This window comes from Calliphora vicina, chromosome 2 (assembly GCF_958450345.1).
Source record: "Calliphora vicina chromosome 2, idCalVici1.1, whole genome shotgun sequence".
NCBI lineage: Eukaryota > Metazoa > Arthropoda > Insecta > Diptera > Calliphoridae > Calliphora > Calliphora vicina.
The window spans coordinates 33,667,648-33,687,886 of NC_088781.1; positions in this window are offsets into that span (position 1 = coordinate 33,667,648).

Sequence of the window (20,239 nt, forward strand, 5' to 3'; positions counted from 1 at the left end):
TGGTCACCAAACGTTTGGCTTAACGTTTGGCATGTGGAGACTTTTTTTGGAACCATTTCTCCTCCAAATCATTTGCAATGACATGTATGTAGCGTTCGCCATTCACGATAATGTTGAAACCGGTTTTTGATGTTGAAACCGGTTTTTGATTTAAAGGCAAATGAGCCGATGAGGCCCTCGGCATGTAAACCGCACCAAGCATTGATTTTTACACATTTTGATTTTCTTTAAATTTGAAATAAAAAATAATTAAAATAATTGCATTCCTACAGCACCGAAAACAACGTACTTGAAGTTATTTTCATTCCGGCCCCAAATGACAGGTTTTTCGTTACTGATCGGTGCCGTTTCGTTTCCAATTTTCATTGCCGATTTCTGAAACCAACTTTTTTTCGGTGCAAATGTATGGAATTTCGTTTTCGGTGCCTTAAGTCAGAAATGAGCCTCATCGCTGAAGATGATTTGACGATAAAACCGCTCTATAAGTTTGGCGAACAGAGCGCGAATTTTGGGAATAAACTTCCACGATTCCAAAACTTTGTTATAACGTCTTTGTAAACGTGTTTAAGAATAAGTGAATTTACAACCCAAAACAACTATTTGCAAAAAATTGAAGGCATTACTCCATGCTGATTGTTGTAAAACTTTTCAAGAGCTTGCAAAATCGTCGGGAGCAAAACATTTACGAATTGATGCTGATAAACCTTGAAGAACGAACTTGTATGTTTAAAATCCTGTTTCAATGCTATAAAAGAAAATCATTTTTTTACCGAGTCATTATTTGCGATGAAAACTAGATCCATTACAATGACCCGAAGCGTAAGAGATCGTATGTGAATCGACACCAAAGCAAATATCTGTAGCGCTAAGGTAATGCTCTGTATTATGACTTGCTGAAATCTGGCCAGACCTAACGCGCCTTATAGTCCTGACCTTGCCCGACTACTATTTGTTTCGATCGATGCAGAATGCTCTCTCTGGGATCAGCTTTACTTCAAGACAGATTATCCGAATTTGGCTTGATTTGTTCTTGGCCTCAGAAGATAAGCAGTTCTTTGGAGCGGAATCCATATATTGCCAGAAAAAAAAGGTCATAGGCAACAATGACCAAAAAATACATAAATTTATATTGTAGAAATGTTCCAAAATAAAAGCTAAACATTTAAAAAAAATCGCATTTTAAAGATACCTTAAATTACTACTTAAGGTACCTTTACTTATTTTTTTTTAAACTTTTTATTTATTTACAGAATCTGCCTATATCAGTAGGCCTAACAATGAGTATTTAAAGCTTATAACTTAAATTAAAACTAACTGGACCTCTTCTTAGCGGGGTGGTAGATCTCCTCTATGAAGTCTTGATCTGGTTTGGCTCTGTGCGAGAAGTTGATCAAGCGGATTTGTGTGACATTTAAGTTTCAGAATATATTTTCATCCTTCACTAGTGGCACTTCCAATTATCTGTGGATGTTTCCATTTCTTATTTACCATGGTGCTCCCATCATGTTTCTAAGAATTTTCGATTAGGCCCTCTGTATAAGATGGATAATGGAATTACTTTCCGTTCCCCACAATTGGATTTCATTGGTTTTAAAATACATTTATACAGGATGACTTTATGGTCAAGGCTTAATCTTGATTTAATGTGAAACTTCAAATAAAATGTGCAATTTCTAAACGTTATCCAATTTTGCTAAAAATTTTAGAATTTGATTTTAAATGACGGAAAACAATTGTAGACATTGGGAGCATCCAAAATTCCAAATGGTGCAAACCAAGTTCCTCCCTAATAAACATATATGTATAAATATCATCTAAGTATGTACTTGTAAGCATGAGTCTACCAATTGTATATACAAATATACATGTACGTATAGGTTTCTATATATACGATTATGTATATGTGCATTTAGAGTCATTTACAAACACATTGAATTGTTATTTATAGTTCATTTTACGTATTAAAAGAAATCAATCTTTTATATGTTTAAAAAATAAAATATTGGAAATTGCTTTTGTGGTTTTTTGTTACACATTCAATACATATAAGTTATATTTCTACTAATACATCCATTTCTTCTTTGATATGTTTCCCTTTTTAAATGTATAGCTAAATATCCTTGCCTTGAAATTTGTTGTCTACTGCTGCTGTTAAATGATGTCGTAAAATTTTTAGAAGATGGATGAGTAGTAATTTGTAGTTTAAATTTACCAGGAAACATTAAGAAGAATAATATGTATACACATATAAATATATAAAAATACAAATAACTGAAATAAATCCTTTGCATAGTAAAAGTGTTCATAAATTTACAAAATGGCAAAAACAACATTAATGGTGCGGTTAAAGTTGTTTCCTTTTAGGTAAAGTGCAGATTTAAAGGTTTTACTTATATATATTATAAGAATTAAATAAATAACTTAGTATCAAGTGATAAATTAACATGCCAATTTAAGTGTTCCACTTAAAAGCAGTTGATTATGCAATAAATTTGTTTATATGTATTGATATGTTTTTCAGCTTTCATAGTTTACAAACTAAAAGTATATTTTATATTCTCAATTTTAATATTTAATAGTACTGACAAACGTATGAGTAATATTAAATTAATCATTCGCTACTACTAACTTTAAGCAAAAAACTGTTAGATTTTAAATCTTCCATTTTAAAGAAATTTACTAAAATTATTGGGGTAGTATATGTATTCAGTAAATAATTTAGACTTAAAACTATTTCCGGTTCTAAAATATAACATCTTGAAAATTCAAAATGGCGATACTGCATGTAATCTTAGAAGCTAGTTTACAAGACTTTTTCAGTTATTAAAACAAAGTGCACGGTGGAAAATACCAGCCAAAAATGTTTTTTAGTTTTGTTTTTTAATTTTTATAAAATTTTGATGGCAAATTTTTCTTAACACTTCAGAATATACAGTATCATTATTATTTTGGCTATAAAGTAACTATATGATTATTTATAGTGGTTTTTTCTTGTCATTTTAATATTAAAAAAATTGATTTTTACTTTTGAATCGAAGTAGCCTGTGCTTTTTTCTTTAATTGTTTTTTTTTTTTTGAAAATTAGCACATGTTTTTATAAAACAGTTAGCAGTTATCTATTCCACGTAGTTATTAAGTTGTTTTTGCGTGTTTTTTTTTATATAAAAGTGAAGTGATTAGGAACTAGTTTTAAATCTATAGAAACTAAATTAAAAGAAAGTTTGAAAGACCAGAACAACTTAAAAGGGGCTACTAGATGTTAAGTGTAAATTACGTCTAATACTGTAAAGTAACTAGAGTAAGTATTATAAATTTCAGCTGCAATTATCTGCTATTCCAATTACCAGAACGATTTCAGTGCCTTCAAATTTTACAATTTTTTTTTGTATTTTTTTGGTCAATTTCAAAATTGTATTTGTATGTCGAAATTTTTTCAATGGATCATTTATGTTATTTCTAATTATAAACCTAATTGAAGCCATTTACAAAAAGTCAATGTTTATTTGGCCAACTCCTGTATGCAATTTCTAATATTTTTGGCGATGGATCAAGTGTGTTTTTCTTAAATGTACACCAAATTTCAGGCATTTTGAATAACCTAACTTTTCCGATAATTTAAAAACGTCCATGATTGTTTGGCGAAACCCTGTTTATGTATTCCGAAATTTGTACGACCATTTTTGACTTATGCTATTCTTAATTTTTGGGCTAAATTTCAGGCATTTACATGAATAACCTAATTTTGTTGATGCTTTTAAAACATCCATGATTATTTGGCCAAACCCTGTATATGTAATCCGAAATTTGAATGAGCAATTTTTTTTCGATCCCATATTTTATTCTTTATTTTTGGACTAAATTTCAGCTACTTACATGCAATTTTTTTGATACTTTTAGACCGTCCATGCTTTTTTGGCCAAACCCTGTATTTGAACACCGAAATATTTATCGATCGATCGGTTATGTTGTCCAAAATACAAATACCAAATTTTAAACATTTTTATGAAGAAATAAAGAAGTTATGAATTTTTGGCCGGAATTGACCATCGTGCAGTGATGCTAATAACTCGAAATTTTTAGTTTTTGGAGCAAATGAGCGAGATATGAAAAATAAATAAACACATTTCATTTAATTTAATATACACTCAGGTCTCGTTTTATGCGATAGATGCGTTCCAAAAAAAATCGCATAAATTGAATTCACGATACTCTAGCTACATATAAAAACTAATGATTCGTTCTAAAATTCTGAAAAACCGCATAAATTCAAATTTTAATTAATTGAAAACATTTTTTAAGGAAATTCTGTAAATATGTATGATTAATCTGAATCACTGAATAATTGTCTGCATCGTTTTGGAATTGTTTTAACGTCACTTTCATCACTAGATGATATCATCATATGGTAAAATATCATTTTCATTTAAAAAACATCTAAAACTTAAAAATCTGTTAAAATTCTAAAAAAACCTTTAATTTAAAAATCGCATAAATTTGAATCCGCATAAAGCGAGACCTGAGTGTATAGTAGGATATTTTTTAATTGTTTTATTTACATGCGTATGAGTAATATATAATTAATACATGTAATTAAATATTAATCATACACCACATATATTAGGTAGATTGTAACAGGTTTATCGACTCAAGAATTTCATGAACATTTCATTATAAATTATTGTGTTTTTTTTCTCGTGTATGTTAGATATTATCAAGCAATACCTATTACGAATGGGTTGTAATACTAAGTCATCCAAAACGTTCTTAACATCAAAGATTATTTCTGAAAATCTAAAAAACATTTTCATAAATTTGATTATTTTTGGCTTTAATATTCTTTGGTGTTTTTGTTTGCATTTTTTCTGTAGTATGTTCGTCAGAATATCACTCATGGTTGTTTTGTTCAAATCTTGACCAAACCTTGTAACAATAAAGTTTAAATTTCATTTTTTAAGTATTACCTCATTTTTAACTTTAATATCAATAAAATTAGTCTGCACTTATTATTCTTGAAATAGCAAAGCTTTTCGATTAATATAATTTATGATTGATATACAAAAATTTGTTTTGTGGCCACCAAATTTGTTTCTTAACTTTTAGAATGTCATTTGATATTTAGTATTCCAAAAATATCGTTTTATGTAGCTTCTATCATATAGGTTTGCTTAATCATTAGAAAAAGGTATAGTATAAAATCAATACTACCTCTAATACCCACACTATGGGTTTTAAAATATAAAATATTTTCGCCAAAACAAAAATAAATGAAGAATTAAAAAATCGAGCACGTAAAACGTTTGTTACTTTAACCTTGAGTTTAAACTTTGAAATGTTGTAGCAAATTTAGATGCCATTAAAACAATTCCCTTGATTCTTTTAAGAAAAACGCAAAAAAGATGAAAATGTTTAAAAAAAAATAAAATGTGACAAATACCAGCAGAGGGGTATTAACAATGAGAAAAAAACTGCCAACAACAAAAACGTCAAATATTATGTCACAACGAGTCACATAATTTATCAAAACTTTTTGCCCTAGCTCTTTTTTTATATTATTTTTAAAGATTATTGTTATGCTACAAACGTTTAACAGTTTTTTCTCTTCATACTTTTTACGCTAAAAACTTACACCTACCCACACCTTTTCTTTGACAATAAATAAGAATAATTCGTGTTAGATAAATTTATGCGAAATCTATCATTTTACACATACAAAACTTAAATAAATACATCACATTTTGGCGCAGGAAAACAGTTGGAGTGGTATAATGGCAACAATAAAAGCTACTCTAGACAATGTGGATGTAAAGAATGAAAAGGATGTGCATACTCAAGAAGTCAGACTGATGGATGATTAACCCATATGTGCTCGAAGATTTTTTTTGGGTAGAACTGGTATTGAAGAATAACTTTTGAAAGCTTTGTTTAGCAGGGGCAATAGCAAATATTAAAAAAACGCCTTCAAGTATTTTTTTATTGGAAAAAAGTTGAGACCTAGAAATTGGCTACATTACTTGATAATATTAACATTTTCTGCTGTTCCGAAGGTTTTTTTATTAAAAAAACAAACATGTAATTTTTTATTCGCTGATTTTTGATTTTCTTGACTAAAATAAAAGATCAGTCAATTCAAGTGAACAGAATAATTAAAAAGTAAAAGTATTTTTTAAACTAATTTTAGAAATACAACACAGCTTAGCAATAATGAAATATACCTTAAAAATAGAAAAACCAAAAAACTTGTTTAAGATTTGGTAAATCATAGAAGAATTCCAAGAATTAAGATTCCCAAAAAAATACACCTTACAGGTTTTAAACCTCCCAAAAAAGGACTAAAGTAAACGAAGACAAGACTGATGGCTTTAGGAAACAACAAAAAAGTTTGAAATAAAAACACAAAAACCGTCAAAACTAACAAAAGAAAATATTTGTCTCAAAAAAGAAATAAAAAACCTTGTCATTTTCTTGTCCCAGCCGCTAGTGAAAAGATTTTTTTTTAGAATTTTATATGCTTTAAGGGAAAAAAGAAAAAAAACTACAAAAAGGTGCAAATACCACACAACGTGACTTTGTAAAAAAGCAGAATTACACAACAAAATTAAATTTTTAACATTCTGATGTGTATTTTAGACCTTTTCTGGCAAACAAATAATATCTAAGTAAAACCTTAAAATCAAAGCTTTTGTTAAAAATGTTTCATTTTAAAAAATTTTTAGTTTTTACAAATTTTCTATTAACTTTTCTACTAAATTTTATTTATTGCGATACATATAGTTGCTTGCTGTATGTATTAAGTATAAAGTAACAATTGTTTAAATTTAGCCAAGTGGAAAGAAATTTCAATTTTATTCTTTGCAATTTCCTTTTAGTTTCTTATTAATCTGACAAATAACAATTCATTTTATACTACGGAATGGAATCTTTAATATCGCTAAAAAGTGTATTCCTTTTTTTTTAATTTAAGGAAATAATACTCATTTGACATTTTCAATATAAGTACAATGAATCGTAGTAAACAGAAAGTAATACATTTTATTGCAGACATTGATTTAGTAATTGAAAATTGTTGGCTATGAATATATTGTATATCTGAATGTATCTCTGTTTATAAAGAAGAATGTATAATAATCTTGGATAAATTAGAATATGGATATAAAATATTTTATATTAATATAAATTTGAGTCATTGCTAGTCCTGCAACTTATTTTCCTAGAAAAATAGTATATTAGTTTTAATTAAAGAAAACTGATCTAAATAATCTATATGCGTATAACTAATACTTGTAATTAAATATCAATCATACGCTTCACATATATGTTTCATTGATTTGTTATGAAATCTATATCTACCGATCAGGATTAAAGTACCAACATCATGGAAATCCGTTAAATCAAATGAAAGTTATGACCACTTGATCGGTTTTCTCCAATCAAATTAACTTGGTAAATTATGGCCGAGCCATTTTTTGGTACCAGGAGATCAGAATTGAATAAGGAGTGAGATCGAAAAATTCTTAACACACGTTTTTCATTACATTTTTTAACCCAAGTATTATTTGAATTTTTTTTTTATCAAGTTACCTTTGAAAAACATGTCAGTTATTATGTGTAATGTCAATTATATTAATTTTTTTGTTAATCTGATTAAAATGAGTGACCAGAAAAAAGTGCGTACTGAAATTATTAAATATTTTCAACAAAACCCAACTTGGTCTTACAAAAAGTTGGCCAAGCATACAAAGGTCTGCCGTCAAACTGTTTCCAATGTTATTAAACAGTACCGGGAGAACTTGTCAGTTGATAGAAAACCTGGTTCAGGTAGAAGGAATGGTCCACATGATGTTTCTAAAGCCAAAAAAATAGAACGCATTTTCAAAAGAGCTCCCAACACATCCGGTAGGAAAGCAGCCCGGTTAGCTCAGTGCTCGGACTATTTGGTACGAAAAGTTAAAGCTAATGCAGGTTTAAAAACATACAAGGCTCAAAAAGTTCCTGACAGGAACGCTACTAAAAATTTAGAGGCCAAAAACAGAGCACGGAAATTGAAGTCAAGTTTTATAAAAAAATATTCTTGCTGCATAATGGATGACGAAACGTATGTTCTGGCAGATTTTTCGCAACTTCCAGGTCAAAAATTTTATGTTGCTGATGCTCGAGGGAATGTTGAAGAAAAGTTTAGGACCCAAAAGCAGACAAAATTTCCCAGAAAGTTCTTGGTATGGCAAGCAATATGCAGTTGCGGCAAAAGAAGCCACTCATTTGTTACAACGGGCTCTATAAATACCGAAATTTACATCAAGGAATGTTTACAAAAAAGGCTGCTTCCATTCATAAGACTTCATAATGTGTCCACTTATTTTTGGCCTGACTTGGCATCCTGTCACTATGGCAAACAAGCCCTTGAGTGGTACAAGAACAATAATGTGGTATTTGTACCAAGAGAGGCAAATCCTCCAAACTGCCCGGAGCTAAGGCCAGTGGAGAGATATTGGGCTCTTGTTAAAAGAGAATTGAAGAGTACAAAAAAGGTGTCCAAAAGTGTGGTAGATTTTAAACGGAGATGGACTACATGTTCGAGCAAAGTGACAGAAAGCACTATAAAAACGTTAATGGAAGGGTTTCCGAAAAAGGTTCAAAATTTCATCACTAGTGATTAAAACTATAAAAATAATTTTTTTTGTAAATTGTAATAATAATTTCAATCAAATAAAAAAAAAATTAAAGCTGTAAGTTTAGTGGTTTCTTTTTTATAAACATATATGTATGTTAAGAATTTTTCGATCTCACTCCTTAGCAAGTTGAAATTGCATAATAAAAATGTTTAAGCGCTTATAAATTGTAAATAGCTTAACCGATTAAAGCTTACCATAACATAAGATCGGTTGAGAAGTCTCTGAGTTAGTTGGGCAAGCAGGTGTTTTTTTTTCTCATCCATGTAACGTATTAGCTATTGTTATCAGCAAAATGTGTCCCAAATTGTTTAGATGCCTTTGCTTCAATCTTTCGAAAAAAAATTTAAAAAAATAAAAAATAAAAAAAATTTTAAATTTTTTTCCGAAATCTAAAACTTTTTGTATTTTTTTTAAATTTTTTTTTTGCTCAAAAGAAAACTTTTCCTTTTCCTTTGAAGACCTTTGCGATATCTATAGTGTTTATAAACCGGTTAACCGAAAAACCAGTTTTTCTTCGAAATCTTGGTTTTTTGCGAACCGGTTAATTTAAAATGTTGATTTTCGGTTAACCGGTTTATCCGGTTTTTATCACTCAGTTAACCGGTTTTTAAAATTTGTGACTAAAATTAATAAATCTCACGTTTTTGTTCAATTTTAATATTCATTTTAAACACATTATTGGTCTGATTTGAACTTTAAACTGCTGATTTACAATACAAACCTCTTTGGATTAATATTTTTAAGAATTACAATAATTCTAAATAGTAGAGGACGATGAGTTTACTCTAAAACTTTCAGAATAAATTTCACATAATGAAACTATTAAAAATGAAAAAGTTTTGGCTAAATCTTACTAATGATTCAATAAAAACTTAGTGATAATTTTTCCAAACGTTAAATTGAATTCGATGTACATACCTTATTTCAATAAATTTGACTTCATTAGTGTGTTTTGTTCTTAAAATTTTAATTTATTAATCATTTCGTTAGCTTTTCAGAAATATTACAGGAGAGACAAAAAACTTCTAAAATCCATTTTTTGAAATATTTATGAAATCTGATAATGGAGTTTTTTTATAATGACAAATAATCACAGCTAAGATGAAGTGCATTTACATATTATAGGTCCTTTTTTGGGACTTGTAATATTTTCTGTTTCATATCAGAAAGTCGAGGTGATAATAAATTTCAAAATTATCAAATATTTAATTAAAAAAGTGATTTACATTTTTTGGTTGAAATGTAATGAATAAACCAATAATTTAAACAAGTATTATATATTTAGTAACATATTTATACTCAATTCCATTTGACTGAGATAATAATTTTTAAATTTTTAACAAATAAATGAACTTAGCACTTTTGTATATTTATAGTTATTTAATATTAACCATTCCTGACTACTAAAAATTAAAAATTTTAAAGCTGTATATACTTTATTGGACATTTTATGTTTTCTACACAGATATGACGGTTAACCGGTTTAACCGGTTTTTTCGATGTCGGTTAACCGAAAAACCGGTTTTTTAAAAAAGGCCAATTTTCGGTTAACCGACAAACCGGTTTTTAAAAAGTCGGTTTTTTATAAACACTAGATATCTATCAAAATAAATGTTTTGTAACTCAAGACATGAAGTTTTTGTTTTAAAACATTTATTTCTCCATCCGATGGAATACATTCACCATAAACTTTGGTGGCAATCGGAGTGCTTCTGCTGCACATTTTTCAATTAAAGAAGTAAATAAAAATTCCATAACCAAAAATACAGTGAATGTTTGCTTTTAGTTTTAAGTTAAAAGTTCGATTGTGTGAAATGACAGTTCCTAAATATAAGTAAAAACTACAGATATATGTATGTAGATATTCAAAATGATACCATATTATTAAATGTATTTATAGACGGCAATACTGAGTATTAACACTTTTAAAATTTAAAGTATTATTCGGTATGTCAAGAAATCATTTCGAAAAAACATTTCTGTTTACACGATTGTATTAAAAATATTTTATTTCTTTGTTGATTGAAATTTTTCTGCAAACTTTATTTTTATTTTATATTTTCTTTTATATTTATAAATACGTACCCGATACATGTGAAAATAAAAAGTTTTTGAATTGTTTTAAACAAATTTTGAATACCAACCGTAAATCAAAAAAATCATTCGTATTTTTTGAATATCAAATACAAATTTTGCTTAGACGATGAAATTGTATTATGATACTTGAGTTTTTGACAAATATTAATACTCAGTATTGCCGTCTATAAATACCTTAAGGAACATTTTGTTATAACAAATTTATATTTTCATCATATTTATCTTTATACAATTATGGTCTATTATTCATATAATAATGTAATAGTTTAAGGGATATATTTTAAATTTCCATGCTTAAAAATTATTGTTAAAATTTTTTAAACTTTTCCTTTTTTATAAGGATTATTCAGAAGGTCCCTACGATTTATATAATTACAAAAATATGGCTTACATATATTTGAAGATTTTTGATTATTCTTCTTAATATTAAAAAAATGTGTACTTAATGTTTATAAATTGTTTCATTGTTTTACTCTTAATTTTGTAAGTGTTGTTATCAATACAATGGCTTAGAATTGAAAAATATCTTTAGAAAATGAAAATTTTTTGAAGATATCGTTTGTTCAAGTACATACTTTTGGTTCAATATTCTTGACATAAGCGGCTAAAAAGTTATATATAATAGAGTTTGAGCGATGTTACCTCGAGAAAGGACAAACCAAGCGAATTTAATTTTTTTTGAGAAACTTCAAATTGTGTAGGATTACGCTGCCTTGTCGAAATTCTTTGTTTCCTTTCAGTAAATAAGTGTGTTTCATTACTACAGAGACAGACTTATGTATATTATTCGATAATAGAAGTTTCTTATTTAAAAATTAAACATTTTGATACGATTTTAAAACAACAGTGACTATAGAGGTTCAGTTAATGCTTGTTATTAAATATCGATAGTACACTCCTCATATTACGAATAATTTCTGTGGACTTTTGACAAAACAACTTATGTAGAATTTTAAAATTGTTCAGCAGAGCTTAAAAACTTTTGAATTGATCGAATATTATTTCTATTACTTATCCTTAAAGAATTTCGAAAGCTTTGTAATTCTTTGAGAGCTTTCAACATTACTTAAGGACAAATAATATAAATAATCGAGTGAACACATTTGCATAACATTTGATTCAACGCTAAAAGAAAATTTGTTTTAAAATTCATTAATATGTCCATTTTTAATCCATAAAAGCTTTTTGTATTTGTAATATTTAAAAATCGTTCTTTTTTTCATTAAAGAAAATTAATGTTTGCAATGTGTATGCGTATGAGTAATATATAATTAATACCTGTAATTAAATATTAATCATACGATCCTCATATTACGCAGAAAATAAATACAAAATTTTACGAAAATTGAATTAGAAATTATCGTGTGTTCTTTTTTATCTTGCATGTTATTAAGTTTTTCTTATTTTTAATGGGGTATGTAACTAAGTCATCTATAATGTTCGTAATTTAAAATATGTTTGCGAACAAAGTTTACACAGTGATACAAAAACTTCTTCTTCGATTACTTCTTTTTTATACCCTTGATGGGGGTATATTGATTTTTTCATTGCGTTTATAAGACATCGCAATATTCATCGTAGACCTACAAAAGTATATATATATTCTATGGCCTCATAAGTCTTTTAGAAAATCTAGCTATGTCCGACCGTCTATACGTCTGTCTGATGAAAAACGATAGTGCCAAAACGAGAGAATTTAGCTGGCTAATTATATTTTAACTAGTGCATAATACCATAAATATTGCATTAAAGTATAACGATCGACTCGGAATCATATATAAAAAGAAATCACATTTAAATTTATTTTTCTGAACCAATGCTAATTGACCATAGCTCCCATATAATCTGAATTTGTTAAGAGTTGAAATTTCTAGAATAACCAATAATTACCATAGATTTTAAGAAAATGTATTTGGAGAAGATTGCCAGAAAAGTATTTTTTCACCCAGAAAAGTATTTTATTTTAACTGATAATAATGATATACACCAGTAATTATTGGTTATTCTCAATATATACATAATTTAAAGTATTTCAAATAAATTTTTTAGCCAATCAAAAGTTTTAATATACTGTAAATTGTTTAACATAATAATAGCAATAAAATACATATATAATTTTAGTAATTTTTGTTTTGACCCAAGAGTTGAAATAAAATTAAAACCCCTATGAAATAATATCAATTTAATATTTATTTTCCTTTAAAGCAATATCTGCACCACCTGCATATTCTCTCACATAACAAATTCTATTAAAGATTTTCAATAAATATTTAAAATTTAATCATATTTTCGATTTTAAATTAAATCATCAGGAACTCAAATCCAATAACCAAAAGACCACAAATTTCTGAACAACTATAAACCAAAATGTTTGCAAAAACGTACATGACACACAACACAAACTTGGTAATTGAAGTGCATGTACAGAAACCAAAAAATATTGGTGTGCAAGTGTGTGTATTGAAGTCAGTTATTGAAAATTGCTAACAACAATACATCGACAACTTTATAGAATATTGGCAACATAGAACAAAAAAAAAAAAAACAAAAAGAATGAAAATGAACAAAAACTAGAGCAACATTTATACATAAACAGAATTCAACAAATAAACAATGTATTATATCCACTTTAAGACACCTCAATACAAAACTACTTCTTTAACTATATGCTTTTACGGGATTGTATTGGGTAAGTGCAAGCATTTTGTTAAAACTGGCTGCATTTATATAAGTTTGTCCGTAATTTTCTAATAAGTTTTCCATCTGAAGATAAAGATCGCCCTGCCAAGCAAACAAATTTGAAGACCAAGAATTGGAGGCATTACTCCATGAAGATTTTTGTAAAACTCAAGAGCTTGGAAAATTATTGGTTGCTACTTAAGAAGCAAGTTTAAAACGTTTGCGAGCAGCAGGATTCATCCAAAAGAAATGAAATTATTTACCATATGAATTGAAGCCCAGCGACCTTGAAAGACGATTTTGCATGTCCGAAATACTGCTTGATCGCTATTAAAGAAAATTATTTTTACACCGAATCATTACTTGCAGTGAAAAATGTATCCATTACGATAACCCGAAGCGTAAGAGATCGTGTTTGAAGCCCAGCCAGCCATCCAAACTGTCAACAAAGCCAAATATTCATGGCGCTATGGTAATGTTCGATATTTGGTGGGAGCAAAAGAGTCCTATCTATTATGAGCTGCGGAAATTTGGCCTGACCATCATAAGGATCCTGTACCGAAGGCAACTGCTCCGCTCGCCCACATGTAGTAATTTTTAGTTAAAATAAATATTGTATTTATGTGGTTGAAGATGGCTGATAAAAAATGTATTTTCGCAGGTTATAAAAAGTTTTATGGGAGACCTCAAAGCTACTTTTAATTCTCGATTGTACATTCTTCAGTTTTGAACTTAATACCAAACTTAGCTTGCATTGAATGTATCTATAACTTTTCTCATAACTAATAAAAAACATTCATAAAAACCAAAAACTCATATTGTTTGTGTACTTGCAATCAGACAATTTTCATCTTCAATTGAATTGAAACAATATTTTCTTTTTCCGTTTCCGCTCAATACTTGTTTCCCATTTATTTATTTTTTTTCCAAACTGCACATGGCTGTTATTGTTGTTGGTGTAGATGCATGTTGTGCTTTGCCTGTCAACATAGATATTTCCGTTGTTACTATTTTTTTCTCTGTAGATTTTAGGTATGTTGCTAGTTAGAGAAATACGACTGTAGCTGTGTATGAATTTTTGTATTCAAAAGAAAGGATAATAACGCTTATTTTACCATTTCGCTTTGTATACTTATTTTTGGGTTACTGCTTCTATTAGTGGCTGTGTTAAAAGCAGGTCTCAGCTTTTAAAATATTTTCACTAGACTAGGCTGCAGATTTGGGTTAAATTTTTCAAGACAGGTATGACCATAATACAATATTTATTGGAAACAAATTAGAATTTAGAAAAAATTTAAAAAAGAAATAATTTTAATTAAAACTATCAAATCTTATATATTCTTCACCAATGCATATTTTAAGATAAATAATGAATTTTTTTTTTATTTTTTTGCAGGAAAAAAAAAATTGGTAAAATAAATTTGTTGGTGGAAAAATTCAGATTAAAATTTTTTTCCTTTTTTGACCCATTGTAGATCCGAATTACTGTGTTTTTAACTCCATATATCGCAGCCATTGGTGGCCTTCTTTTCTCGATTTTAAGTAGCAAGTAGCAAAATTTTCTGCATGATCTGGGATATTGTGGGGTTTTGGTAACAAATTTTTTAAATTTATCTTTTCTGTTATTTAATTTTATATTGTTTATTTGGGTTTGTTAATTTATGTAATTTTATATTTCTACCATATTTTTAACCATTTTACATATAATTTTAAAATTTTACAACCCATATAATTTTGTATCCTATTCAACTAAATACCAAAGTCTCTTTTGATGAGACTGTCCAAGTTTTATCTAAATGTATTAGCTTTTATTTGTAACTGCTCATCTTCTAAGGCCTAAAACGTATTAATGCTATTTCGGATACACATCGATCGAAAAAAATAATAGTCGGGTGGAGCAAGGTCTAGACTATGAGGCGGGTGAGGCAAAACTTTCCAACCATTTTATTCCAAACAGCTTTTAAAAGGCATTGCTTAATGGGGCCGAGTGTTGTCATGATGGAATATTACGGTTTCAAGTCTGGTCGCATATTCTGTGCGATTTTCTTCCAATGCTTGATTTGATGTTGGTCTGGCCAGATTTGAGCAGCTTATAATAGATAGAACCATTTTGGTCCCACCAAACGCAGATCATTACCTTAGCGCTATGGATATTTGGTTGGTGTTGAAACATCTGGTTGGCTGGGCTTCATATACGATCTATTACGCTTCTGGTTAATGATTCGGTGCAAAAATGATTTTCTTTTATAGCGTTCAAGCAGTATTTCGTACATGAACAATTGTCTTTCAGGGTATCTAGGCTTCAATTCGTATGGTACTAAATTTTTCAGTTTTTGGATGAATACTGCTGCTCGCATAGGTTTTCAAATTACTGTTTGAGTACCTCCAAATGATTTTTTTGAGTTTGACAACAATCTTCATGGAGTAATGCCTTCAACTGTTTGTTTTCAAACTTTTTTAGGTCAAAATCAGCTCTGACACGTTAAAGCTATGGTTAACTACTATTTTCGGAAATATTTAGATTCCAAAAATCTACTCAGACCGGTAGTATGGCTTACGTAGAGGACACTCTATGCGAGACTTGCTTGCCTTTGTATCGGAAAAATGGTGTCAGCCATTCACCGTTTTGTCGAAAATAAAGTGGTGGCTCCAGATATTTCTAAGGCATTTGATAGGGTGTGGCATGTTGCACTTTTGACAAAACTTATTGCTTTTTATGTCGTTAATAACATCTCTAGATGAGTTGTTGTACATGAAATATGAGTTGTTTTAGATGGAATCTCGAGTTCAAAAATGAGTTCAATATCAATTCAGGGGTACCGTAAGTCTCCGTGTTTTCTAATACTCTATTTGCAGTCTATCTAAATGTTAAACGACAGCAATATTTGCCATTAATATTCGTTGAATCAGAGATCAAGCTTCTCGGTAATTGGGGCAATGAGGCAAAACACGAATGTTACGCTTAACTAAGATCTCGTGACAATCTCTTAATGGGGTCGTATTAATAGAGTCGATTTTAATGTTGCTTCATCTGTTTTTATGAGTGGTGTAATTATTAAAGAATTAGAATGTCTTGATTTTGTATGCATGAGTATTCATTGCGATATCCGATGGATAAAACAAATTTTTCCAGTGTCGAAGTAAACATTTAAGTGCCTTGGTTTTCTTAAATGTTGCAGAAAACACTTTACTCACTTTACACCGGTGCTTTGAAGTATATTTTTGGGTTCCTCGACCGGGTTCAGGATAAGGTGAAGGTACTTTTCGGTGACAGTAGGGTATCCAGATTTATTGACACACACAACATCGTCGCAATGTGGCTTGTATTTCACTTACCCATACTACAGTGGAATGTGCTGTACAGAAATTTTTTATTTTTTATGCAACACACTTTCTTCGATAAGGGCTCTTCAATTCGTGGTCGACTGGATAGTGGATCGTACAATACATTACAGGGGAAATTTCTTTTTTAGCCGTGCAGTCCATATGTGGAATAAACTTCCTGCTGAAGTCTTTTTTGTCACTTTCGATATACCCGTAACGTATTTTCCGAGATCCAACACAATGCAATGCATGTGGTCATCTTGGAAGTGCTGGTCCAAGCAAAAATTATTATATCATTATATTCAAGAGATACATACGTCGAATGTTGTGAATACTGCATTTTTAAATTATACACCCAATATCTATAATAAATATATAAAAAAATCAATAATTTCTATATATATTCAACATAAATATATTCCATACTCCATTTTATCAAAATTTTAGCCACCAATTTTGACAAGTTTTGAATCAAACTTTTCACTGAATTTTTACACAGGGGTATTTATGAGTTATGTCTTGTCATATGAGTGAAAAATGTTAATAAACTATTATATTTTCATGTTTTGTAATGTTTTTGTCTGGTCTTTTAAAATTGTAGCCTTTATACCACATTATACCTTTATATAAAACGATGTTGGAATTTAATTTCAATCTTTTAAACTTGAATTTATTTGAAAAAATTTAATTTTATTCAAATAGAAAACATTTGGTTTATTATTATATTTGCTTTTTGTGAAGAATGCTATTCAGAAAAATACACCTACTTTCAACTTGAATTGAAGAAATATGCTTATATATCTAAATATATTTTATAGCTTTTTGCAAAGCACTTTGAAATCTAAATCATGATCGTTTATCCTAAACATCAAACCTTTCCAAGTACCTAAAAATGTTGAACACACCTGACAAATACGCTTCATGTTCAGAGTTCAATATTCTTGTATGACTTTATATTTTATTTTTTTTAATATTTATATAAATATATTTAGCTTATTTAGCAGCAACAACAACTACTCTTAAATAAATGAAATTGAAATTGTCTTCAGCAAAACAAAAATGGAAAACTATTTCAAGACATATGTACGTTTTCTTCTGTTGTTTTTTGCAACACAATATTTTGGCATCCTTTTTCAGTGCTTCTACTCACTCAGTGTTTTGGATGGCAATGTAGTGTAAACAATTGGCTGATAAGGTATGTTTTGTAAATATTTTTCGTGATATTTTCTTTCATCTTTTTGCTGCTGCTTTTTTTTTATTATTATTCGATGCTTTTTTCCTTGCAACACTTGTCGAAGTGTTGAAAAATCTCTTAAGTACTCCTTTTTTTCAGTACAATAGTGTGAAATAGACGATAGCAAGTACATCTATTATATTTTTAAGTTAAAACGAAAAGATTTTGGTTTTCATGTCTTTAGAAAAGGAGGTTAAAAGGGTTTTTGGTGTTCAAATCAGTTATTTAAAGTAGACTTGGATGGTCTTATCGTTGGTGACTTTGGAACTAAAATCAAAAAATATTTGCTATATAATCAAGGTTGTGAAATTCACAGAGTTAGTCGCGTATCTGAATTTCTGATTAAGCTAGTTATCATTTTGATAACTATAATATTATAAAAATAGTAGTTCAAAAATATTATGTATATGAAAATTGTACTGCTTTCATAAGTCGACTTAAAAGCCTAAAAATACAATTATTTTTTATTACAAGTATTTTCCTTAGTGCACAAATAGCAAATAAATAAAAAATTTGTGATTTGGAAAATTAAATTTTTGTTTGTATTGAAAGGAACATTGGTTTTTCCATTCATCTCACATTTTGTGTTTGTGTCTCTGTTTGAATGTTAGCAGTTTTTCAATTTAATCTACAAATTCATACTATAAGTTGAATTTTATTTTATTTTCATTTAATTTTTTTGTTTCCAAAAAGAATTTCTTTAGTTTAGTGAAGTGTTACATAGTGTTTGTCGTGGGTATTCATTTTTTTTTATTCTGCTGCTCCTGCTACATTTTAGAACATACAATATTTTAACGTCTTATCTTTTAGGGTATTTTGTCTGATACTGTCTGTCATTGATAATAAAATTTTATTGAGTTTTACATGAATTTGGGTATTGTAAGTTTATGCAATTGAAAATGTTGCTCAATGATTGTGCTAATATTATATTTTATATAAATTTTTTGTTTCATTTGATTTCTCTTTTTTTTTTGTTTCAACATTAAAGGTAATGTGCATTTTCAATTGAATTGATTTTTAATATTGAAATATTTTTATGTGATTAAAATACTTTTTGCCATAAAAAGCTGCGAGGAATTGTTTAAATCTCCAGGAATGTGATGTAATTGTATTAATAGAGGAATATCATGAATTTAAAACAAAACGTAAAGAAGGGTTTAATTTGATTTAAATATTTGGGATCAAATGAAACTGGTTCAATGAATTAAAATTTCCCCAACATTCTGACATAAACTGGAAAAGCTGTACTTATTTCCATTAACAGAAAATTGGATATTTAGTAGTTTGTAGTGTATTTAAATCGAAAGTGAAAATCAAATAAACTTAACTTTTTAGTTGTTTTCCCTGTCGAATTTGTTTCTACCTAATTAACTGTAATATTTAGCATACAAAATAGATTAAAAATGCGTGAAAATGTTTTATTTGTTTTCTCTTGGAAATTATTGGGACTAAAGATTATAGGATTTGTTTTCTCACTTACAATTGATCATGTATTTAATTACGCTACTTTCGAAATTAATAAAAAAAAAATATTTTTTTCTAAGTGCTTAGAATGTATGTATATAATTCTTATATCCTTCACCATGAGTGGCAAAGATATATAAATAAGTTTGTCATTCCGTTATCGATATATAACATATGGCTTTGATATAAGGAAAAATCCGGAACAACCTCGATTTTTTGCCTATTTTTAATCAATATATGGATAACTAAGTCATTGATATAGACAATATGGATATCTAATGATAGCTATTTCAAAGTATTTTGCAACGATGTATACGTTGGACCTACAATGGGTCAAAATCGGGAAAAATATTTTTTTAATAATTCTTTTCCAAAAAAAAAACCAAAAATTTTAAACAAATTTAAAAAAAATTGGAAAAACTTTTTTATAAAAAATCAAAAAGCAATACGGAAAAATATTTAATTTTTTTTACCAAAAAATATTTAAAAAAATGTATTTTAAAGTATATTTTGGTGAATGGTACTGTCTTACTTGTTTTTAATATAAGGTTCTTTGAATTGACCATGTTGCAACTTACTTTAACCCAGATATGCCGACTGCTTGAGCTTGATCATTTTAAAAGTACTTTTATATTATTTTGGAAGCAAATGGGAAATAAAAAAACATTGCAAATATAATTTTTTAAAAATTTATTGAAAAAAGTTGTTTTTTAAGTCGTCCAATATAGAGTACATTGTGGTCACACATCAAAACTAAAACGCAATAATGAAA